At 40.8% G+C, this 21,657-nt stretch overlaps 1 protein-coding gene across 10 annotated transcripts in view; it reads right to left on the bottom strand.

The window, feature by feature from the left end:
- Positions 1-21,657, bottom strand: part of GRIP1 (glutamate receptor interacting protein 1) — an 852,850-nt gene that overhangs the window by 744,655 nt on the left and 86,538 nt on the right. For 5 of the 10 annotated variants that reach the window (XM_054527382.2, XM_063712186.1, XM_054527378.2 and 2 more), the window contains one exon: positions 2,412-2,538. The exons of the other annotated variants lie outside the window; for them this stretch is intronic. The gene's annotated coding sequence lies outside the window, so the exon portion shown is untranslated. The remainder of the gene's footprint in view (positions 1-2,411; positions 2,539-21,657) is intronic. 10 annotated transcript variants of the gene reach the window in all.

Consider the following 21,657-nt stretch of genomic DNA (forward strand, 5'->3'; position numbering starts at 1 on the left):
TGGAGATAATAGCAGATAATGGAGGAAGGCAACAGATTTTCAAATCTTTTGCTCATCTATCATAAAGCTCTTTATGCTTTTTAATATGATTTCTCAATATACAGACATTGCTCACTAAACCTTAACTTTGTTCTTCTTTCCATCCCATTCTATATCAAGTATATTGAAGAGAGCTAACTACTGATAATTTTATGAAGTAGCTAAAGAAATTTAAATGTGCCAATAATGCTTAACACTTTGCCACCGTAAAAAAAAAAAAATAGCCTTACTTTTCTCTAGAATAGTCTCTAGACTTATTATTGGCTTTGACTCATGGGTTTTATGCATTTTTTAAAGGGGAATCACTGAACTTGTGTTTAACAGAACAGATCAACATCATTACATTTAATTTTAAATATCTTGTACAAGATTACCTCTTGAAAACTCTAGATTTTGGCCAGTTCAAAACAAAATCACCAATAGGTAAAGATACAGAATTTAAGAAACTAGGGAAAATAAATATTCAGCCCAGTAACCCCTTTAACATCCTTTCAAGATGGTCTTTAATCAACAGTCATCAAGAATAAGTCTCTAACAGTTTGGAGGTTCCTCATAAAACTGAAAATAGAACTACCATATGATCCAGCAATCCCAATACTTGGTATATAATATACCCAAATGAAAAGAAATCAGCATATCAAAGAAGTGTCTGCACTCCCATGTTTATTGCAGCATTGTTCACAATAGCCAAAACTTGGAAACAACCTAAGTGTTCATCAGCAGATGAATGGATGAAGAAAATGTGGTACATATACACAATGGAGTACTATTCAGCCATAAACAAGAATGAGGTCCTGTCATTTGCAACAACATAGATAGAACTGGAGGTCATTATGTTAAGCAAAATAAGCCAGGCACAGAAAGACAAACATTACATGTTCTCACTTATTTGTGGGATCTAAAAATCAAAACAATTGAACACATGGAGATAGCGAATACAAGGGTGGTTATTAGAGGCTGGGAAGGGTAGCGGGGGTTGGGAGAAGTGGGGATGGTTAATGGGTACCAAAAAATAAAAAGAATAAATAAGACCTAGTATTGAATAGTACAACAGGATAATTACAGTCAATAATAATTTAATTGTACATTTAAAAATAACTAAAAGAGTATAATAAAATTGTTTGTAAACAAAGGATAAATGCTTGAGGGGATGGATACCCCATTTTCCATAATGTGATTATTACACATTACATGCCTGTACCAAAATAGCTCATGTACCGCATAAATACATACACATACTGTGTACCCACAAATATTTTTAAAAAAATTTAAAGAACAAGTCTCTAGAAGATTGCTGTGATTTTGTTGACTTTCAAGTTAAGTTGCTAAAAATATTTATCTTATATTTGTTTTGTTTGTTTGTTTGTTTTTGTTGGAGACAGAGTTTTCACTCTGTCATCCAGGCTGGAGTGCAGCGGCGTGACCTTGGCTCACTGTAACCTCCACTTCCTGGGTTAAAGCAATTCTCCTGCCCCAGCCTCCCGAGTAACTGGGATTACAGGTGTACACCACCATGCCCGGCTAATTTTTGTTTATTTGTATTGTTTTGTTTTGTTTTGTTTTTTTGTTTTAGTAGAGGTGGGGTTTTAGCATGTTGGCCAGGCTGGTCTCAAACTCCTGACCTCAAGTGATCTGCCCACCTTGGCCTCCCAAAGTGTTAGGATTACAGGCATGAGCCACTGCGCCCAGTCTGTTGTTTTTACTTTATAAATACTTGTGTGTTATCAAAAAACCGTATTAGGCCCTACTCTAACATTAATCTTCCAAAGCCGTTCTTTGGTAAAAATAATTAAGACTTCTCTTTTTCCTGGGCTTATGGGACTTATTTCAGATCTACTGAATAATTTTTATTATGATTAGATTGGATGGGTTTACACTACTATTCCTTAGTGACAAAACCTTATGGAATATATTTTTCCACTAATTGCATGATCCCCAAATAGCCCAATGAATAAAGAAACATTAGTTGGTCGGTCACGGTGGCTCACGCCTGTAATCCCAGCACTTTGGGAGACAAGACGGGCAGATCGCCTGAGGTCAGGAGTTCAAGACCAGTCTGGCCAACATGGTGAAACCCCATCTCTACTAAAAATACAAAAATTAGCTGGGAGTGGTGGCGGGCACCTGTAATTCCAGTACTTGGGAGGCTGGGCTGGGAGAATTGCCTGAACCCGGGAGGCAGAGGTTGCGGTGAGCCAAGATCATGCCATTGCACTCCCGACTGGGCGACAAGAGCGGAACTCCATCTCAAAAAAAAAAAAAAAAGAAAAGAAAAGAAAGAAGCATTAGTTATCTTAGCATTTTGTCTTCCCAACACAAAATATCAGGTAAAGGGTTTCATCTGGAAAACTAAAATTTTCCCCACCTCTTACCTCATAGGTGATGCCTTGTAGACACAGCTTTGGACATAGATGGAATGAAACGTCAGAGTGGAAGGATCATGCTAGTTTCCCTGAATTCTGGTCAATGTCCCAAGATTGAAATGAGTTGTTCTTAGAGCTGTGGGAGTGGATATCTGAAATTACTCCTTTAAAAGCTGCAGGAGGCTTTGGGACTATGAAATGGTAAAATGAAATGGTAAAATGTCAACTTGCAGGAAATTAAATGTTTCAAATCCTGAGCTTGACCTTGGAAAATGTTGATTCCTGAGCAACTACAGGAAAAAAAATCACAGCCACAGTGGACTCAGACAAAGAAGGTCATCTAAACACAAAGCCTAAGAGCTCTCCCAAACAGTAGAATGCTGGAATAAGGAAAAAGCAGAACAAATAGGTCTTAACTCCAGTGCTACTGGATCCTAGTCACTCAAATTCTCTAAAAGCCATTGAGCCCATATAATATAATGATTTAGCATCTGGGCTCTGGACAGTCTCGGTTTCTAGTGCTGGTTCTATCATTTACCACTGTGTCACCTCAACCTCTCTAAGCCTCATCTGTAAAATGGGGCTAGTGATAGAACCTAACACTCAGGATTGTTGTGAAGAGTCAATGAGGGAATATGTGTACACTTGGCACATAGTAAATGCTCAATAATAGAGCTCCTGTTACTATTCCCATGAGCTGCTGTGAGAACACCTGAGATAAAAGATGTGAACATGCTGTGAAGAACACAAATGGCCACACAAATTCAAGGTGTTGCTAGTTGGTGTAGTTTTCCAGTAGACCTACCTTGGTAGCTCACCAGAGATCTGGATGAAATCTCAAACTGTATTGGAAAAGAGTATGCCTTCTATAATCCTGGTAGTACCTGCAACTTGTGTTTCCAAAAGTTATTTCTTCTTTGTATGTGTCTGGTGAGATGAAGGCCTAATGCTGCTGGCAGCCATGCCCCTAGCCTGAATCATTGTCAATTATTTTAATAAAGCACAGATCCATTCCTCACCCTTGCGATTGAGAAATGTAGAAAGGACACAGGAGTAACAGAGTTATATTCCTTACTTCTTCCTTATTCTACCTTAGACCCTACCCCTCTTAGGTTATCTGGCCAGTTGATTAGCTATACTTTAAGTCGTTCCATAGATTTATGATGCCTGTTCTTACATAATCTAAATGACAGAACCAGCACTAGAAACTAGACTGTCCTAGTCAGGAGTTACAAAGACCAGCTTTCTGCCTGTGCAGAGATTAAACCTAGTATATGGGGAATTGGACCATTAATTTGGGTGGTTTAATTTGAAATGAAGTGGATTCTGCTACTTGAGAAATATATTTGGAAGGAAAAAAAAAAAACCCAAACATTCTACTCACTGTGAGAGTGTAGAACAGTGTAAAAGAATGAGCTTATAATTTGGGAGATGCTTTGAGTTTCTGCATGAAAGATGTTATCAGAATCCAAGAATTTTTGCTACTCAATAGCAATCCTATCAGAAGGCAGGCTTTTTCCCAAGGCCTGGTGGCATCAACCAGCTTAGAGTCCAGAGAAAAAAGCATTAGAAACAAGTTTTCTGGATGAAATGACACATGGAGTTATATAGAGTTAGCAAAATACATGATATTTTGAAAAGTACTCCTGAAGCCGAGCTCCGGCTTAAGAGAAGAAATCAACAATGAGTAAGATTCTATGGAAGGAATTCTGAAGAGTTCTGAGAATGTTTTCCTTTTCTCTTAACATGGATGACCTTGTGTGTGTATATACTATCGTTGACTTCAGTAAACATTTATTGAGTGACTACTTAGTCAACAAAATAAATGTGCTCTCCTATCTGTATCCCTGTAAAACATGCATCCTCTTGCAGTCTCTGAGGAAATCTCAGCAGAGGGGCATTTTGCTCAACTTAATCCTCAGAGAAAATCTGAAGCTGCCCTCATGTACTTTCTTGCCACAAGAAAGGCACTGTCTAGCAGCATACATCCCTCTTGGCCTGATGACTGAATCACAGCAAAAATGGCCCATATCCTTCTACACTGCCTTCTCCTGCAATCCTCTAAAGGGGAAGAGATGATGGATAGGGAAATGTTGGGCTGTGTGTAGGAAGAGATCTTTATTCTGTTTTCTAATTATCCCTCAACTCCCCAGTACTATGTCACAGGTGAAGATGAGTAGGTGGACAAAAATCTGTTGATTGGAACGTATTTGTACCTGTTTGCAAAGCATTAGGAAAAGTACATTTTGATCATGAACTGCAATAATTAGCAGCAAGCATTACACTCATTGTTAATGTTACCTCTATTCCAGGCAGAGGTCAACATTGCCTCATGAATGAGTGACTCAGCATTACAAAATAGTGAGGTGTCTCCTCTGCAATTAAATTTGGCCCTCTCCGAAGTAATGAAAACAAAGTCCTCAGTAGGAAAGCAAGGTTGGAGAGTAATTTGGCAGGATATCATAGTGATTACCACTATTTCATAATCCTTGTGGTGGAAACTGCTAATTGTCGACCAAAATCTTCTCTCCTTTTCTTCTGGGCATATGCTGCATGCCACTCTAAGATTGCATTTTCCTAACTCCTCTGAGACTAGATACAGTCATGGGACTATATTCTCAAAAAGGGAATGTGAATACAGTACAACTCCTGGATCCTTTGCTTAAAATGAAACTGATGCTCTGAATCTGGTTTCTCTTACACCCTAATATATCCAGGATTCATTTTTGACCACACAGATGAGGACAGGGCTCCTTCTGGGGGGTTGCCAGGGTAACAAAATGAGAGAAACAAGAGTGCTTGAATGTCCATGTAAATTCAAGCCACCCCTGAACCTGCTGTGCTCACTTAAGGACTGTAATTCAGGAGGGAAATACATTTCTCATGCATTAGATTATTCTCAATTCTCTCTCTTTTTGGATCTCTTTGAGAAAGCATCTTTGACTTTACCCTGATGCAATATATTTTTATGTAATACAGTCATGCACTGAAGAACAACTTTTCGCTCAGTGATGGATCACATAAACTATGATAGTCCTGTAAGATTATAATGGAGCTGAAAAATTCCTATTGCCTAGTGACATTGTAACCATCAAATGTTTTAGTGCAATACATTGCTTATGGGTTTATGGTGATGCTTTGCAAACAAACCTACTGTGCTGCCAGTCATATAAAGTCTGCACACGGTGGCTCACACCTGTAATCCCAGCACTTTGGGAGGCCAAGGAGGGTGAATCACGAGGTCAGGACTTCGAGACCAGCCTGGCCATCAGGGTGAAACCCCATATCTACTAAAAAATACAAAATATTAGCCAGGCATGGTGGTGGGCATCTGTAATCCCAGCTACTCGGGAGGCTGAGGCAGGAGAATCACTTGAACCCAGGAGGCGGGAGTTGCAGTGAGCCGAGATTGAGCCATTGCACCCCAGCCTGGGCGACAGAGCAAGACTCCATCTCAAAAACAAACAAACAAAAAAGTTATAACATAAAAGTATGTATAGTGCATAATATTTGATAATAATAAACAAATGTTACTGGCTTATGTATTTACTATACTTTTTATTGTTATTTTAGAGTGTACTCTTTCTACTTACATTAAAAAGTTAACTGTAAAACAGTCTCAGGCAGGTCCTTCAGAAGGTATTCCAGAAGAAGGCATTGATAATAATAACATGTATGGAGATGACAGCTCCATGCATATTACTGCCCCTGTAGACCTTCCAGTGGTATAAGATGGAGAGAGAGAAGACAGTGAGATTGATGATCCTGACCCTGTGTGAGCTTAGGATAATGTGTGTTTGTGGTCTTTGTTTTTAACAAAAAGATTTGAAAGTTTAAAAATTTTGTTAAATAGAAAAAGTTTATACAATAACATATATGAAGGACAAAATATTTTTGTATAGCTATACATGTTTGTGTTTTCAGCTAAGTGTTATTACAAAAAAGTAAAAAAAATTTAACAAAGTTTATAAAATTAAAGTCTATGAAGTTACAGTAGGCTAAGGTTATTATTGAAGAAAGAAATTAAAAATAAATTAAATGTAGCCTAAATGTGCAGTGTTTATAAACTCTCACCACTGACTCGCTGACTCACCCAGAGGGGCTTCCAGCCTGGCAAGCTTCATTCATAGTCACTGCCCTATTCAGGTGTACTGAAGACCAGAGATTTTTGCCTCAAAATATGGCACCCTGGTATGCTGATTATTTTAAATTAAAAGTCACTGGAGACCGACAGGCGCTGGAAAAAGCTTTACACTGATACTTCTTTATCTGCCTAAAGTCCAGATCCACTAAAGAAGAAAACAATTACGTGTGTTTCCTTCCCTGAGTTGTCATTAACTTAGCTCATATTGCAGGAAAAAAGACTAAAGTCTGTCAACACATCTGGAGAGACATTTTTCACAAACCATGATCTGTTCTCCAAGCCTGACAGACTTTGTCCAAGACCATTGTATGTTCTCCAAGTCTATTCACTTCCCCCTAAAAATCATTTATAATTCCTCAATTACCACATTTCCCCCACCTCTTCTTCTCTTATGGAGAAGGTTATATAAAGACCTGAATCTTATTGGGTTATTGGATAATCATTCTCATGCAATTCCCCTGTATTATGCACATTAGAATACATTTGTATGCCCTTTTCTCATATGAATCTTCCTTTTGTCCGTTGATTTTCAGTGAAACTTCAGAGGGCAGAAAGGTTTTCCTTTGCCTCTACAGTACTATTTTTTATCTCTTATGCCATATTTTTACTGTACCTTTTTAAAGTAGAGATATGTTTAGATATACAAATACTTACCATTGTTGTATAATTGCTTATAGTATTCAGTATGGTAACATGCTGTGCAGGTTTATAGCCTGGGAGCAATAGGCTATGCAATATAGACTAGGTGTATAGCAGGCTATACCATCGAGTTTCGTGTGTTCACACAATGATGAAGTAGCCTAATGATGCACTTCTCAGAAAGTATCCCTGTCAATAGGTGACACATCACTATGTATCAGTCCACATACTATAATTATATATATACACATATTCATTTTGTATAGCTGTATCACAAATTACCACAGACAGCGCCATAAAACAAGACAAACTGGTTATTTCCTGTGTTCTGTAGGTCAAGCTCAGGTGGGTTCTCTGCTCAGGGTCTCTCCAGGCTGAAATTAAGGTGTCGACTGGAGCTGCTATGTCATCTAAGGTTCAGGTCCTCTGACAAGCTCTCATGTTGTTAGCACATAATTTCCTTGCTGCCACAGACTGAGATAAGTTACCTATTTTCTTGCTAGCTGCAGGCCAGCAACCACTCTGGGTTCCTGTGGCTGTATTTAGTTCTTTGTCAAGTGGCCACAGTAAGTAATTCACAACATAGTACTACTTCTTTCAAGCCAGTAGGAGCACATCTCTGGCTTTTTTTCTCTGTAAATATCTGGAGATATTATTAGACCCACCTGATTAGATCAGGCCCACTGTGAATAATCTCCCACTTGCCATATTAGGTAATATAATCACAGGAGAGTTCTACTGTCATATTCACAAGTTCTGCAAACACTCAGGGGAGAAGATTATACAAGGCTTGTACATGAGGGAGTGGGATTCCTGGGGTCATTTTAGAATTCTGATACCATAATCATATGTTAATATACATATGTGATATTAACACATGTGATACATAATATAATAACACAATAATGATGACTTATTACTGAGTGCTTACTATGTGCCTAGGAACCTACAAACCATTTTATCTGCATTTTATGATTTAATCCTCATGACAAATCTATAAGAGATAATCATAGTTCCTATTTCACAGAATACAGGGGTAACTGAGGCTTAGTAAAGTTATTTGGCCAAAGTCTTATAACAAGTAAGCGGCAGAATCTTGATTATATCCAAGTCTGTTTCTAGGCAGCATGGACTTTGGAGTTGGACGTACCTGTTGTCCATGTTCCTACTGTCCTGTACTTCTTTGCAGCACTTGTCACAATCCTAATTAAATAACTATTGTGAAGTAAATTGGTCATGTTTGTCTCCCCAGATAGATATAAACTTCATTAAGACAGTTGTATCAATTTTGAAGTACATTCAGCTACAAATAACAGAAAGCCTGGCTAACAGTGGTTTAAACATACAAACATTCACCTTCCCCTTCTAAACAAAAAGTTCAGAGGTCTTGGTTACTGGCAATGTCTCAGAAGCTCAACTGTATTAGGATATCTCTTTGACTCTTTTGATCTTTATTTACTTCATGGGTTTAAGATGGCTACTGCAGCTCCAGCCATCACATCTAAACCAAGCTGGAAGAAAGGGAAAGGGATTAAGATAACCATATCTCTCTAATTTTAGCAGGAAAGCATTCATATATCTGTGGACATAAATGTCTTGCTTAGAATTTCAAGCTGCAGGGGGAGCTGGGAGAGTGAGATTTTGCACAGTATAATTGGGGGGAAAAGGTAGGGTATTTGGTAAGTGAAAAATAGTGTCTATCATAGGCAGGGATTGTATCTGTCTTGTTCATCATTGCATTTCCAGCATCCAGTTTAGTGACTTCTATATAATAGGCTTTTATTTTACTTTACTTTTTTGAGACCAGGGTCTCACTCTGTCACCCAGGCTGGAGTGCAGTGATGCACGGATGGCTCACTGCAGCCTCTACCTCCTAGGCTCAAACAATCCTCCCACCTCAGCTTCTCAAGTAGCAGTTGGGATTATAGGTGCATGTCACCATGCCCAGCTAATTTTTTAATTTTTTGTAGAGACGAGGTCTCACTATACTGCCTACACTGATCTCAAACTCCTAGGCTCAAGTAATCCTCCCGTCTCGGCCTCGCCAAAATGCTGGGACTGTAGGCGTGAACCACTGTGTCTGGCCAGTAGGCTTTTATTTATTGTTGAATGAATGCCTGTGAAATAATGCATGTGCTAAATGTTTTCCACAGTGCTTGACACACACTAGGTAGAAAATAAATGATGACTATTGGTAACTACATTGTTTAGAGACCCAAGTTTGTGTGTGTGTGTATGGCATGTGGAAGCATTCCAGCACTACTTTAGTTGATTCAAGAATAAGCGCTAACAGCTAATGGTTCTACTGCCCTATTAGACACAGAAGGGCTTGAGTGGGGCCTGCTGTGGGGTGGAGAGGTGGGAAGTGAGAATCTCTGTATTAGTCCATTTTCACGCTGCTGATAAAGACATACCTGAGACTGGGTAATTTATAAAGAAAAAGAGGTTTAATGGACTCACAGTTTCACATGGCTGGGGAGGCCTCACGATCGTGGCAGAAGGCGAAAGGCACATCTTACATGGCAGCAGGCAAGAAAGAATGAGAGCCAAGTGAACGGGAAAACCACTTATAAAACTGTCAGATCTCATGAGACTTATTCACTACAACGAGAACAGTATTGGGGAAAACTCCCCCATGATTCAGTTATCTCCCACCTGGTCCCTCCCACAATACATGGGAATTGTAGGAGCTACCTTCAAGATGAGACTTGGGTGGGGACACAGCCAAACCATATCAATCTCCCTCTAGCCACCCTTGGTGCTTTGCAGGCTAAGGCTGGCCAGGAGGAGCTAGCTCCGTAACAATTGCTCAGCTGCAGCTGGTGCAGCTCAGTTTACACAGCTAGTGGGAAGGGTGAATGCTTAAAGCTTGCTTTCTTTGGGTAAAGAGGGAAAAAAAAAAACCTGCCCTGATGTTGGCAAGATTTATTTGCCTAAAGCTGAGAAGGGGAAAGAACTTTAAAGCCTCTTTGCCACCACCCTCTTCTTGGCAACATTTTGACAAGTTTGCTGATCTTCAGCTTACTTTTTCTTTCTCCCCCTCCCTATCCTCCTCCTTGTTCCTTTCCTTATTCTTCATTCTCCCCATCCCTCTCTCTGCATCTCTCTGCCTCTCCTTCTCTCCACCCCGAGGCCAGGCAACCAGGTATGTTTAGATTGCCAAATGAAATATACATTCCAGATTCTGCTTTCCCTCCCAGACCTAGAAGTTGGACACATCGATGTGGCAACAATGCAAGAGCTACATACAAGCTGCTTCCCTCCTCCCTAAACATCCAATGTATGACCTGAATCTCTGGATTTGTTTGCTAGGGTTGCCATAACAAAGCGCAAACTGGGTAGCTTAAACAACAGAAGTTTAGTGTCTCATGGTTTTTGAGGCTGGAAGTCCAAGATCAAGGTGCTGTGAGGGACAATCTGTTCCGTGCTCTGTCTTAGCTTCTGGTGGTTTTCTGGCAATCTTTGGCATTCCTTGATGAGTGGGTGCATCACCCTGATCTCTGCCTTCATCTTCACACGGTGCTCTCCCTGGGAGTGTATATGTATCCAATTGCTCCTTTTTATTAGGACATAGCCATATTGGATTAGGGCCCATCCTGATCACCTCATCTTAACTTGATCATCTGCAAAGACCCTAAATCCAAATAAGATCACGTTCACAGGTACTAAGTTAAGACTTCAACATCTTTTTGAGGGACACAGTTCAACTCGTAACAGTTGGAACTGTTTGCTTTGATTAAGCAAAGACCCAATAGTGATTTTTCGGTCTCCTAAAATATTAAGATTACTTCCAGGATCTCAAGCAAGAATCAAGACCTATAAAGAAAGTGGATATACAGCTTCTACATGCCAGACATTGTATTGGAAGTTTAGCCATGGCGATACTGCTAAGTAGATATTAACAGGTTCATTTTATGGATGAAGAGACTGAGTCTCAGGATAGTCAGAGACCGTACCCAAAGTCAAGCTCAGCTGGGGAGGGATGGATCCAGGATTCTAGTCAATGTATGTCTGATTCCCAAAACTGTTATGGCATGTGGGGCATTTTTTGTCTCAGAAAAATACCATCTTCGTACCTTTGTGGCTCAAATCAGCTGTACAAATTACAATGGCTGAACATGAAAAAATGAGACTCTGGACAAACTGGAATTTTAATAAAAAGAGAAAAATGTGACCCACAGTGCTGAAATGGCACTTCATTGATTTGCTAATGTTCAATTCCATCAGGTACATCATGGTTACACCTGAAGTGAGTAGGCAGTGGTAAGTTTCAAATGCTGTTAAGAAAAATGTGGGTTGATGTTTTAAATAACTCTTTAAGACTTTTAAAATGAGTATTTTTGCCTTTTGGGGGCCCTTGCAGATAAAAATTAAGGAAGCAAAAAATTTGAGCCTTGTCTACATCAATACTAAACACACTTTAGGAAATGGCAGACGTTATTGAGATTTTGATAATAGCAGAGTTTTTTTAAAGTGTCATTTGTTTTAAATGACTCTTGTGGTCTAGAAAATGTAGATTCCTCATCAAACTATTTAATTGAGATCTTCTTAATACCCAGGTTAAGTCACATTAAAGAGAAGACGAAGAATCTCTTTAAATCACTTTGCTGTAATAGGATTTTGTGGATAAGGAACTAATTTAAAATAAATGGGCCATTGGCTAGATTTAGACATTTCTGTCATACAAATTTCTGTTCCATATGTATTTGCAGTAACGGGTTTATGATCTGTTATCAAATGGTCAACTGTTTTGGACATTGTGCTTTTTTTCACGCAGGTCTAGTAAATGATGAGCAGTTTTTGGAAATTTTACTAATTACCCGTGGCCTGTTTTTAATGATGATAAAGTGAGGGAATTTAGACAAATGTAAGATCTGCTTTAAGCCAGTAATTGCTCCTCACACTATTTCTCCCCAGGGCATTCAGATGCAGAAGCCTCACATGTTCATTCAGCAATTATGTATTAAACACCTACCATGGTCCAGGCACTGTTTAGGTGATTAAGATGCATCTCTAGACAGACTGATAAAGATCCCTGCATTGTGGAGTTTACCTGCTAATAGGAAGTAACAGGCAATGAACAATAAACATAATTAAAAAGTCAGATGTGTCAGAATAAAACAGTCCAAAAAAGTGAGACGGTGGTAGTGCTATGAGAAAAAGAAAAAAGGAGAGCCAGGCTAGAGGCATTGGGAATATTGACAGGTGACAGTACCATTTTATTTTATGTTATGTATGTATGTATGTATGTATGTATGCATGTATGTATGTATGTATTGAGACAGAGTCTTGCTCTGTCACCCAGGCTGGAGTGCAAAGGCACAACCTCAGCTCATCGCAACCTCTGCCTCCGGGTTCAACTGATTCTCCTGCCTCAGCCTCTCATGTAGCTGGAATTACAGGCACCCACCACCATGCCCGGCTAATTTTTTTTGCATTTTTAGTAGAGATAGAGTTTCGCAATGCTGGCCAGGCTGGTCTTGAACTCCTGACCTCAGGTAATCTGCCTGCCTTGGCCTCCCAAGTTGCTGGGATTACAGGCATGAGCCACCATGCCCGGCTGACAGTACAGTTTTAAATAGCATGGTCAGGGCAGGCCTCACTGTGAAGGTGACAACAGAGCCTCAGCCTAGAGAAGCTGGAATTTGGTTTTCAACTACATAAAATTGAGCAGGACCATGAAATGTATAGTGCATGAATACTGTAAACAGGGGTGTGGGTACCAATGGGGTGATAGAGCCAAAGTCCAGCTGAGAAGAGTTCTGGAGAAAAAACACATCCCACTTTCTTCCTCCCTCCAACTTAGTCCCATATTTTATTTTACTTATTTATTTTTATTTGTATAAATTTATGGGGTACAAGTGCAATTTTGTTACATGCATAGATTGCTTAGTGGTCAACTCAAGGCTTTTAGAGTATCCATTATCCAAATAATACACATTGTGCCTGTTAAGTAATTTCTCATTATACATCCCCTCACCCTTCCAAGTCTCCATTGTCTATCATTCTACTCTCTGCATCCGTGTATACACAATTTTTAACTTCTACCTATGAGTGAGAATATGCAATATTTGTATTTCTGCGTCTCATTTGTTTCACTTAAGATAATAACCTATAATTCCATCCATGTTGATACAAAGGACATGATTTTGTTCTTTTTATGGCTGAATAGTATTCCTTTGTGTGTATGTAGTGATGAGTGATATATCCAATCATCTGTTGATGGACACTTAGGTTAATTCCATATCTTTCCTATTGTGAATAGTGCTGCAATAAACATACACGTGCAGGTATATTTTTGATATACTGATTTATTTTCCTTTGGATAGATACCTATCAGTGGGATTGCTGGATCTGGTAGTTCTATTGTGGATATGTGGTAGTTTCATTGCGGATATGATAGTTCTATTTTTAGTTATTTGATAAATCCTCATATTGTTTGCCATAGAGGTCCCACCAACAGTGTATATGAGTTCTCTTTTCTCCACATCCTTGCCAACATCTGTTATTTTTTGACTTTTTAATAATAGCAATTCAGACTTGGGTAAGATGATATCTCATTGTGGTTCCAATTTGCAATTCTCTGATGATTAGTGATGTTGAGCATTTTTCATATACCTGTTGGTGATTTGCATGTCTTCTTTTGAAAAATGTCTATTCATGTCCTTTGCCCACTTTTTAATGGAATCATTTGTGGGGGTTTTGTTGTTGTTATTGAGTTGTTTGACTTATTTGTATATTCTAAATATTAGCCCTCTATCAGATGCACAGTTTGTAGATATTTTCTGTCATCTCATAGGTGGTCTGTTCACTCTGTTGATTATTTCTTTTGCTGAATTTGTTCTTTCACTTTGACTTTAGACAGTCTGTTTTTAGTAATTCATGGCTAAGTCCTTTTTGCAATGCATTTTCCTATGGATTGCTAAACCTCTGTACCTGGATGTCTAAATAACGTGCTAGACTTTGGAAATTTTCATCTGCCATTTTGTTAAATGGCTTTTCTAAGTTTTTGTTTGTTTGTTTGTTTTTTAAATCCCTCTTCACCTTTGGGAATACTGGTAATTCATGAAGTCAATTACTTTATGCAGTCCAAAATGTCTTAAAGGCTTTGTTCATTATTTTTTCTTTATTTTTGTCTGACTGGATTATTTCAAAAGAAATTTCTTCAAGTTCTGAATTCTTTCTTCTGCTTGGTCTATTGTATCATTGACACTTTCAGATGTATTTTGTATTTCCGTCAATGAATTTTTCAGATTCAGAATTTCTGTTTGATTGCTTGTTTGTTTGTTTGTTTAAGATACCTATCTCTTTGGTAATTCTCTCATTCATATCCTGTATTGGTTTTCTGAGTTGTTTGTACTGGTTTTCAGATTTTTCTTGCATTTCATTGAGTGTCTTTAAAACCAGTATTTCAAATTCTTTATCTGAGATTTTGAGGATTTCTTTTTGGTTTTGAGCTATTGTTGAAGAATTATTGTGTTCCTTTGAAAGCATCATATTACCTTGCTTTTTCATGTTTCTGTGTCTTTATATTGACCTCTGAGCATCTGGTGTAACAGTCGCTTCTTCTTATTTTTGGATTTAGTTTGTTGGGGAGGACTTTTTTCCTGAAGATACGACTATGATGATGGTTGGGTAGGGCCCTTTGGTTTTGCTTCTGGGTGTGTGCAATGCTGAAGACTCTGTATGATTTATTTGGCTATAAATAATGTTAGTGGTATCTGTGGTTTCCTCTGTGTATTAGGGTGAAGCTGTTGGTGGAGGCTGTGGTGAAGTTGTGCTGGCGACTGGAAGTGGTGCTGCCAGTGAGCCCTTCTTTAGGTTTCAGTGGTAATGGTGGTGGGTTAAGCATGTCTATCTTTGTGACCTGGCATATGCTGGCACCTGTGCTGGCGGTTTTAGACAGGTCAAGTCTTGAGCCTCTTCATAGCTTTTTTGGATGTTGGTTGTACCAGTGGTATATTGGGTGAGTGAGCATGTTCTTGAACTCCTGGCAACCAGGGTGGCATGGGTGATAGCAGTAGCAGTGGTGGTGAGATAATTTTTTAGTCTCCAAGTGCTGTGTTCTTGTATTGGCAGGGGTTGCAATTAGCTGTATGGGCTGGCCTCCAGGTCAGTAGGTGGTGTTGGTAGGCAGGAGCCAGCCAAGATGGTGGTGGTAGGGGGTTTATGCCTAACCTCTGTCACCCAGGAGGACAGAGGTCAGGCATAAATGTTTGGCTGAAGGGTGCTTGGCTGAGAAGTGACTGCTGCCACACTGAAGTCCTACCACAGGGAGTGTGGGGGTGGTCTCAGTGGCCACAGCTTCGGCTGATGTTCCTTTTATGCCTTAGTCCCAGAGGGAATACCTCCCCTATTGCAGCTGTTGCAGCTATTCAGTCAGACCAGGCAGTTCCTGCCTAGTCCACATCTCAGCCCTGGGGTGAAAATGGCCCTGCCCAGCTCAAGACCAAGCCTCCATGGCAACTCTCATCCTGCTCAGATCCTGGCATGGTGCCAAGTTCTAGTGTTGGTGGCTGGAGCTCATGCCACACTTACTTCCCAGTCCTCAAAGGGTCAAGGCACACACCTGTGGCCTGGATTGTATGATTCTCCGGAGGGAAAGTGGACCACATAAAACACTCACCCTCTTTCATATTGGGGACTTACTTCTGGCTCCTGGTCAGTCTTGGCCACACGAGCTGACAGTTTCCTTCCCTTTTCTCAGTTTTAGAGTTTCCTTTCACTTTTCTGTTGAACTCTGGTGTTCCCCTTTGGATAATGTATTCAAAATGTGTTTGTCTATACACTATTTTGGTTCTAGGTGAATGAAGCATGCTCGAAATGCTTCTAAGCAGCCATCTTCTAGTCCAATATTTTAAAACAAGTATGTATGGAACAGAGAAGTGAAATCACAGATTTTTTTTTCTTAGAGATGAAGGGAGCAGGGACAGAGGTAAATAGTAGTGATGTTTGTATATTGGGATAGCAAATTACTCAGGAATAGTATTCTAAAATCAGCTCAAGACAAAATGGAGGTGTTCAAAATTGCATTTGAAAACTCCCCAGGAAGGCACCTGATGCAGATTAGCCAACCATCTCTTACGAAGCTCAACACTGCCAGGTTTTCTTTGGTTGAGCAGCAGATAAAATAATTTATTTGCACTGTAGGGGCCACAGTGAACTTTTAAATATGGCTAGGTGCTCATAAGGGATCTGAGACAGACTTGGGTCATGGCAGATTCCTGTCTCTTGTCTCAGTCTGGGGAGGATAATCATTGATGGGGACGATAATCATTGATGGGGATGGCAGGCGAGTGCTATTTTAACATCTCTCGGTTTCTCTAAAAAGCAGGCATAGTTTAATTTGCATTAATTATTTAAAATAATTATTTAATGCAATGACACACTCTACCAAGCAGCCTCAGTTCTTGTGTTTATTAGCTGCTGTCAGTGAGCCTCCATCTCCCTACGTCTGACTCATTGAGTGACCATCTGACCTTCACTTGCCTGTTTTCTTTCTTTCTTTCTTTCTTTCTTTCTTTTTTGAGATAGAGTCTCACTTTGTCGCCCAGGCTGGAGTGCAGTAGCGCAATCTCAGCTCACTGCAACCTCTGCCTCCCGGGTTCTAGTGATTTTCGTGCCTCAGCCTCCCAAATAGCTGGGATTACAGGCATGCACCACCACACTCAGCTAATTTTTGTATTTTTAGTAGAAACAGGGTTTCACCATGTTGCCCAGGCTGGTCTCGAACTCTTGACCTCAGATGATCTGCCTGCCTTGGCCTCCCAAAGTGCTGGGATTATAGGCATGAGCTATCATGCCTGGCCGAGTTGCCTGCTTTCTACTGCTATGCACAGTCACCAAGGTTTAGGAGCTTTGCAAAGTCACCAAAGTTTAGGACCATGTGACAATCACTCTTATTTTCTGTCCAATAGGGTTATCTCTTCTAAGCTGCTGAAACAAGGACTGTCACCTGAATATTTTTCTCTTGGTTTGTTTCATTTGGTTAAATAAAACTAAGTCAAATTAGTTAAAGAAAAAACTTATGCAGAATATCACAATTCACATCTATACAGTTACTTCATATAGACAAGATCCAAATTAAGAGAGCTGCTACAGACAGTGTCAGAGTTTAGGGAAAGTTCACAATATCATAAAGCTTGAAGACTCCTAGTTCAGTTTTTAGACAGGATTTTTCTGATTACATATGCATAATCTCCTTGGGGATAAAGAATAAGAAGATTAAGTTGTCTTTGTCTAAGCAACACATTACCAGCTTAACCAAGATTAGCTGTGTTATAACAACTAAGATTATACATTCAAGATTCCAGTTTCATACTTCAAAAGTCAAAAATTGAAGCAAACTTCTCAAATTCCCCAAATTAACAAACAAACAAGCTTGAATCAATTAAACACAATTCTAAATATGTTTTTTTTCTTTCTTTGGTGGGTGGGGATATAAAAGGTATAGAAAAAGTGACAGAAATTTAGTTTGTCTCCCAGTAGAGTTCCTGATGTAGACATTTTTTAAATATTCAAAGGCAATTACGTCCCTCAAATTTTCATTTTGATCTCAATGAGAATAACCCCAATCCCTTAGAAGGACCTTTGAGAAATCTGTAGACTTTAGAAATGGGTAATGTAGACTCTATTCTAAGAGAAAAAAAAAAATAAGAGTTTTAAAATGTACTGCTTGGGCCCGGCGCAGTGGCTCATGCCTGTAATCCCAGCAATTTGGGAGGCCGAGGCAGGTGGATCACTTGAGGTCAGGAGTTCGAGACGAGCCTGGCCAACATGGTGAAACCCCATCTCTACTAAAAATACAAAAATTAGCCGGGCATGATGGCGGGCACCTGTAATCCCAGCTACACAGGAGGCTGAGTCAGGAGAATTGCTTGAACCCAGGAGGCGGAGGTTGTGGTGAGCCAAGATCGCACCCCTGCACTCTAGCCTGGGCGGCAGAGTGAGACTCTGTCTCCAAAAAAAAAAGTACTACTTCATCCTGGCTGACTGCCAAGTCTCCAACTCTTCAGTAACTTTTTCTTAAATGGGATAACCCTTACTAATAACTAATTTTACTTGTACTTAGGATAAAATAGTTTAATGGATTTTCCATCAAGGATTAGTTGCTTAAATAATTTAATTTAAAGACTACTTGAAATTACTTTATTTAAATAAATAATTTAAGGACTACTTTTAAAAATAAAAGCTTAGAAACGAACTAGCTTTCTAAACTCTTTGATAGAACCTGACAAGATTCCAAACCCACTTATAACTCTAATGTGGCTAAAGGGAGTTGAGGGTGGGGATGATGGGGTACAGAGAAATTCATTAGAACACTGTTCGAAATGACCAAAGGGAGCCGATGTAAAGCAATGTATAGCAGTACTCTAGAGTGAGACTAGGGTCAAGTAGGCCACTGCAAATCCTAATATTCCACTAACATGTCTAGAGGATCAGCAGGGCCGTCCTGCCTGCTAAGGAGTTATTTGCAAGAAGAATGATGGAACTTTATGGGAGGGAATTGACCCAAAGAAGGTTGAAGTGTGTAAGCTTGGTCCAAGGACAATGGGTCATTGTCAGAGGGGAGGGGTAATTCTGAGGTTAACAAGGTTTATATGCTCAGATTTCTCTATGGCCCTGGTTTTATCCAGGGAGGAATATGTTCGATAAGAAGCTGATCGTCTGTATTATAAGACACAGGCAAGGCAGGGTGGCTCCGTGGCCTGTAATGGAACATAACCCAAGAGATGGGTGGGGTAAATTCCTCAGTTCAGCTTGAAGGCAGTCAGCACATGTTGCAGCAGTTACACACTGGAAATGCCGTTGAGATCAGCCATGTAGGATTCCCTTGGCCAGTGTGATATGTGTGACAGAGGTAAGACCGTGGCCACCTGGTTGCTGGATATCTGCACAACCAGCTGATATCTGAGCAAGTACGGTGGGAGGAAGGGAGGGGAAAGACTCCCATGTCACAGCCAGGAGGATTAACTCTGGGAGCCTTCTGAGGATTTCCTCAGTGACTCCAAAAGTCCTGGTAGGGGGCTGGAGCTTCCTAAGAGGAGCCAGATCGGGCATTCTTGTGAAAAATCTCTTGGTCTGTTGCCTGCCTAGCCTCCCCAAGGCTTATGTGGCCCTGGGAAATACAGGTTAGGTTTCCAAGTGACTTTTATTTAAAAAGCCCAGCTCCTCTCACTGCTTCCTCTCCTCCATCCCCCACCCCTCCTCAACACACACGTGGTACTTCAAAAGCAATAATATTTAATGATCACCTGCAGGATTCGGTATGGGTACCAACGGCACTGAAATAATGGTTCTTATTATAGAACTGTTTAATCTAGTTAGGGAGACAGCATATGTTTAAAAATGTAAAGCAGAATGAAACATTAAATACATATTAAAATAAAGCATTCTAGACCAGGCATGATGGCTCACACCTGTAAACCCAGCACTTTGGGAGGCCAAGGTAGGTGAATCACTTGACCCCAAGGAGTTCAAGACCAGCCTGGGCAACATGGCAAAATCTTTTTTTCTTTTTTTTTTTTGGAGACGGCATTTCGCTCTTGTCGCCCAGGCTGGAGTGCAACGATGAGATCTTGGCTCACTGCAACTTCCACCTCCAAGGTTCAGGCAATTCTCTTGCCTCAGCCTCCCGAGTAGCTGGGATTACAGGCATGTACCACCACGCCCAGCTAATTTTTGTATTTTTAGTAGAGATGGGGTTTCACCATGTTGGTTGGCCAGGCTGGTCTCGAACTCTTGACCTTAGGCGATCCACCCACCTCAGCCTCCCAAAGTGCGGAGATTACAGGCATAAGCCATCTCGCCTGTCTAAAACCTTGTCTCTATAAAAATTAGCTGGGTGTGGTGGTGTGTACCTGTAGTCCTAGCTACTCAGGAGGCTGAGGTGGAAGGATTGCTTGAGCCTGGAAGGTTGAGGCTGCAGTGAGCAGTGATTGCGCCACTGCACTCCAGCCTTGGTGACAGAGCAAGACCCTGTCTCAATAAGTAAATAAATAAATAAAGCATTCTACATAGCCATTGTGTTACGATGAACAACATAGTGGATTCATTCAGGAAAGGTTCTTGATGAAAACATTGAGAGGAATGTTTTACTGTTTCCGCTTGTGAAGAAGAAATCCCAGTCCCCTCTGTGAAACATTACTTCAGGCAGCAAGTCAGATACACTTATAGATGTGTGCACAGACGTTCACACACACAATAAAAGAGAAAGTTATCTGAAGTGAAGCAAGGTCGTTGAACAGCACTTTCAACAATTCCCCAGGGCACAATCCACAGTTCTGTTGCCCTCCTCGCAAGACGACAAAGTAAGTAATAGCCACGAAAACCTTAAGTGCCCATATTTGAATCTCCTGGGCACTGTGAAGAGGGAAGCAGACCCAAGATACATTCAAAATTCATTCCATAAGAGCTGAGCACCTACGAAGTGGGAATGGAAGCAACCTGGCTGTGTAAGTAAGGCATTCAGGTTGAAAACCAAACCTTCCCCTGTGTGGTCATGAAGAAGCCTCTTACATTTTCTCTGATCATGGGTTCTGTCCTCATTTGTAAAGTGGGGATAATAACACTCACCTAAAGAATTGTGAGGATGCAGTGTATATACACATACATGTAAAGGGCATCTGGCATATGGAAAGCACTCAATACATTAGGCTTGCAGTTCTGCACATGGAAATGGGTGTCTCTCTAACCACAAAACTGGGAAAGACAGTGGTGTGTGGTTACAGGAAACATAAAAATTCAGTGAAACCAAAAGTTCCTGGCTGGACCCAGAAGAATCATTCTGGAATCCAGGTTCCCACCTGTTTTCCAACACGGGACTCTTTTGTGTTTTTTTGTTTTGTTTTGTTTTGTTTTGTTTTTAATCAAGGGATAGATCATTGCAGTCAAGAGCTGATGTCAAGGTCAGTTTTGCTGAACTAAGTGCCTAGAAGCCAGGTATCTGAGGAACCTCTACTTCCGGAATTGTCGCTTCTTGGGTGCTGTCAACACTGCTGCTGCTCTGGGGCTGGGGGTTGCTGTCACTGCTTCTCTGTCTTTGATGCTTCTCCCAATCAGGGTTACTATTGAGTGCTGGCCACTACTGCTGCCAGTCTGGGCCTGGGGACTGATGCCAGGCAGGGTTAGGAAGAAAGAAGGAGGTGTTTCCATCCTATTGACAGGTGACAGCGTGCTGGCAGTCCTCACAGCCCTCGCTCGCTCTCGGCGCCTCCTCTGCCTGGGCTACCATTCTGATGGCACTTGAGGAGCCCTTCAGCCCACCGCTGCACTGTGGGAGACCCTTTCTGGGCTGGCCAAGGCCGGAGCCCACTCCCTCAGCTTGCAGGGAGGTGTGGAGGGAGAGGCGCGAGCGGGAACCGGGGTTGCTTGCGGTGCTTGCAGGCCAGCTGGAGTTCCGGGTGGGTGTGAGCTTGGCGGGCCCCGCACTAGGAGCAGCCAGCCGGCCCTGCCGGCCCCGGGCAATGAGGG

The sequence above is a fragment of the Pongo abelii genome, chromosome 10 (genome assembly GCF_028885655.2).
Source record: "Pongo abelii isolate AG06213 chromosome 10, NHGRI_mPonAbe1-v2.0_pri, whole genome shotgun sequence".
Classification (NCBI taxonomy): Eukaryota; Metazoa; Chordata; class Mammalia; order Primates; family Hominidae; genus Pongo; species Pongo abelii.